The following is a 4,223-nucleotide window of genomic DNA, read 5'->3' on the forward strand; positions in this document are numbered from 1 at the left end:
GCGGGGAAGAGCATCAGGAGCTGGAGACCATGCAGGGAAGAGCATTGCCTTCACATGGGACCTGAAGAGGGAGGAAGGTGGAACACACCAGCAGTGAGCAGAGAATAAGGGTCACAGTGAGGACAAAGCCTCCCTCTTGGCCATTAGCAGGGTTTCTAGAGCAAAGTGTGAGCCCGCACCTCCCTCTCCTGCTCCTTTGTGTCCAGGCAGACGTGTGCTGGCAATCTGAAGAGCACAGCCTGGGAGTGGGAGGGACTGGTATTCCCAGAGCGAGCCTGGAAGCTGTGGGGAGCCAGCACAGACCACAGCCCGAGGGGGAGTTTGCTTCTCACCAATGGCAGGATTAAGGCGCCTTGAACAAAGCAATGTTATTTGGAAACCTGCTGTACCTGGTGAGCTATGAGGTGCTAAACACACGTCAGCTGGTCAATCCTTGAAGCCCCCGGGAAGGCCAGGGCATGAAAGCACAGTGGTGAGGACCTCCAGCCAGGTGGTGTGGACCTCCGGCCTGGAGGTGAGGATGCCCAGCCAGGTCATCGGGGAGGTCTGGCTCCTTGGAGCTCAGAAGTGCTGTCATGCTGATGGGGAAGGTAGGTTTTGTGCCCTGCACAGGTGGTCCCTGGGGCAGCTGCCTCATGTGATCGCCCTGGCTCCTGGCTCACAGACTCAGACATGTATGTGGGAGGTGGGAGTGAGTACCTCCGAGGGTGGGGTATGCCCCACTCTACTGTCTCGGGGCCAAGATGGAGGCACCAGTGTGGTGTGTTCCTCCCAGGGAGCCCATCCCTGCTGGGGCTCTGAGACGTTCTCCTGCTTGTGCCACATGGTGGCTCTGCCATGTGTCTTGCTTAGGCCCAGGTGCATGGCCCTGTCCTTGGTCACTGGTGGGTGCGAGAACATCCAGAGACTTGGGCTGAGTCAGCAGCCAGGTGGACACTGTTCACCCACACCTGTCCCTATGGGCATTGCTGACACTGGCTCTTATCAGGAGATTCTGTGGTGGCTGACACACTAGAAAAGAATGTCTTGACACCCTAAACACATAGGACTTGCACATTCTTCACCTCCTGAGTTCCACCAGGGACCAGGACGCGTGGCTGTGCCTTCTCTAGAACAGTGGAGGGCTGCGTTGGGCTGAGGGGGCAGGGGGCAGCTCCTGTCTGTGCATGTGTGCCTGAGTTTGGTCTGGTCAGCCACGAGCACAGGAGGCCTGGTTGTTAGCGCCCAGTCAGGTGCGCTGTGTTTGGGGTCTGCTCTCGCCTCGTTGTGGGAGACTCTGACCAGGTTAAGTTCTAGAGATCGCATTCTCTGGAAGCCAAAATCGATCTGAAATTTACATCCACATGATTTGTATATTCGGAACATTTAGAACTGTTTAAATCCTGTAAAGTACTGCTTGCCTTGTGCATGATTGAGGCTTCTTCTATTTCTTCATAGAATTGTTTCTGGAAAGGAGATGTTCAAAACACTGAGACTGTAGCTGTGAGAGCCCCGAGGAGAAGGAGGGGAGGGGACGGGGATGGTGGGTAGAGGGCGGGAGGCAGGGAGGGAGCAGAGTTCAGAGTCAGGAAGGTCACCTTCCGGTGTTGGGATGTGGGACACCTGTGCCTGGTCACCTGCCTGTGCTCCAGATAAAGCGTTGTCACCACTGAGCATTTTGCTTCTGCCTCTGAAGGAGTGTGGTGCTCCCACGGCAGGAGGCAGTGCCGAGAACACTGCAGCTGCTGCCTCTGCGTCTGAAAGCAAGGCAGGTGGGGTTTAGGGAGGGCCGGGCCTGAACTCTGATTTTCCTCACTTTTGTGTGTTGAAGTAGACCCCTACTCTGTTGTTTGAACACAAATCTGGGCTACTTTATTGATATTAGTTACCAGCTGTGCTTCTCAGCGCCTGCCGACTTCCTTGCTGTGCTCTGAAAATGCAGGTATTGTGCACCTGAGTTATAATCTTGCTGTGATAATATGCCTGTATTGATTCAACAAAATGAGTTGTCTATTTTGTTTTCACTTCAACATCTCTAAGAAGGAAAGACTGACAATCAGGAACATAAATATTTTGGACTTCGCAACTTATGGCATGAAGATGATAAGGAAAAAGTAATAATTACAAAATAAAATTTTAGTGGGAAATGCAGTTCTTTCTGAACCTGCAGGATGAACTTCTCCCAGAAAGCACTTATTCTAGAGCAGTACTAAAATGCTACAATTGCCCAGATGCCTAAATGGCAGGAAACAGACAGCATTACCTTAAAAGTGCAACAATCCAAAGGTAAATAAGTAGAAAGTGCTGCCAGGGGTCCGATTGTTTCTACACTTTACAAAAAACAAATCAAAGGTTTTATTTCTACCCTTCCCTATTCCAGATACTGTCTTTGGGCTCTGAGGGGTGTGTCTGACTTACCAAGCCCTATTATGTACAGTATTATCAAAGGATCATGGAAGATTCTAATCCCTCATCTTTGACACAAATTTGATGTCTTCTAATATGTTTTGGTTAATTGAAAAATATTGGTTTGAGTTGGATTTCAGTGCTTAATTATAATTATACCATGTTTCCCTGAAAATAAGACACTGTCTTATATTTTTTTTTCTCAAGAAGACACACTAGGGCTTATTTTCAGAGGATGTCTTATTCTCTGTGCTGAAATGCATGGTGTGGCTATGCAGATATGCTGCATAGCCACACTCATCACTAGGTCTTATTATTGGGGTAGGGCTTATATTTAACAAATGCATAGAAATCCTGCTAGGGCTTATTTTTTGGGTAGGTCTTATTTTTAGGGAAACACGGTAATGTAATTATAACATTTGTAATTGAACATTTGACATAATAACCTAATAGTTCAGGTTTAATTTCAATTTCAAAGAATAGTAGATGTCTCTGTAAACAAAAACAAACAGAAAATAGTTTTCTTCAAAGTGAACATGGCTAAGTTTCCCCAAATGTTCTTGTCTCTTCTGTGGTGAGGCCATGGGTAGTCTGAAATGTGCTTTAGTTTCGTGGTTTTGTTAGCCCCTGACCAACCAGGGTTCGAATGGGAGGAGGTGAACGGAGGGAGGTGGTTTTGTCTCTGCCGGGGCAGAGACACAGGGAGAGATGTTTGTGTCCAACAGAACAAAGTGCTGCCCCCATGGTGGCCCAGCACAACCCAGATTTACCGTCTCCAGTCCTGGAGGTGGTGAGTGTGCAATGGCCCCCTGTGCCTGGGGGAGAACCCTGCCCTTTGTCTTTTGTGTCCAGTGTGCCCATCAAGCATTTGGTGGCAGATGTACCCTCCAGTCTCTGCCTCTGTGTGTGAGTCTGTGTCCAAATTTCCCCTTTTTATAAAGATACCAGTCATGCTGTCTGAGGGCCCACCCTATTTAACTAGTTACTTCTGCAAAGACCCAATTTCCAGAGAAGGACCCATTCACAGGTGCAGCACATTAAGACATACGTACCTTTTTGGAGGGCACAACTCATGTCTAGCTACAACCCTTCCTGAGATCTGAGCTACTTGTTTACCCATGACAGCAGGGTAGACAAGTAGCTCAGATCTCAGGAAGGGTGGTCTGTCTACATCCCTGGGCCTCAGTGCAGAGTGAGGAGAGGGACCAGATGGGCATTCCCAGGGGTTTCCCCCAGAATAGGAGGTCTGGGCAGTCAGCAGAGTGCCTTAAGCCTTGAGCTCAAGTGAGTTAGAGAAATCTGTGATAGATAGGGCCACAGGCTGGACACCCTCTGGACCTTGTAGGGCACCTGCAGGCCATCTCCACACACAGGACATGGGACCACCGTGCAAGCTTACTCTGGATGAGAAACTGCTTATGTGGTTCTTCTGGAAAAATAACCCTGCCTCATAACTTAAGTTCAAAATAACTTTGTTTCTAATTTATATTTGTTTTTGTAAATCTGTCAATACTAGTCAGATAATGATCTAACTGGCGATTTTTTCACCTTTGAGGGGAAAGGGAGTCTATTCTGATAGTTACATCTAACAATAAGAAAGAGTAATCTCTTTGGTTTAAACCTGCCTTGTGAGGTGAGTCCTGTGATCTTCAGGTGGTGGAGAGGGCTCTAAGCCCTGCGGTGGCCAAACCAGGCACACAAGTGAGATGACCACAAGGACCAGGAGTCGATAAGTTGCCCTGAAGAAGAAAAGAAACAGGCTACAAGCCTCTTCTTGCCTCAAGCCTGAGACAAACAGAAGGGAATCCAAAGGGGAGCGACCTCTGAGCTGTCGCCTA

Source organism: Otolemur garnettii, unplaced genomic scaffold, assembly GCF_000181295.1.
Source record: "Otolemur garnettii isolate 467f Iridium unplaced genomic scaffold, OtoGar3 scaffold00161, whole genome shotgun sequence".
Lineage (NCBI taxonomy): Eukaryota > Metazoa > Chordata > Mammalia > Primates > Galagidae > Otolemur > Otolemur garnettii.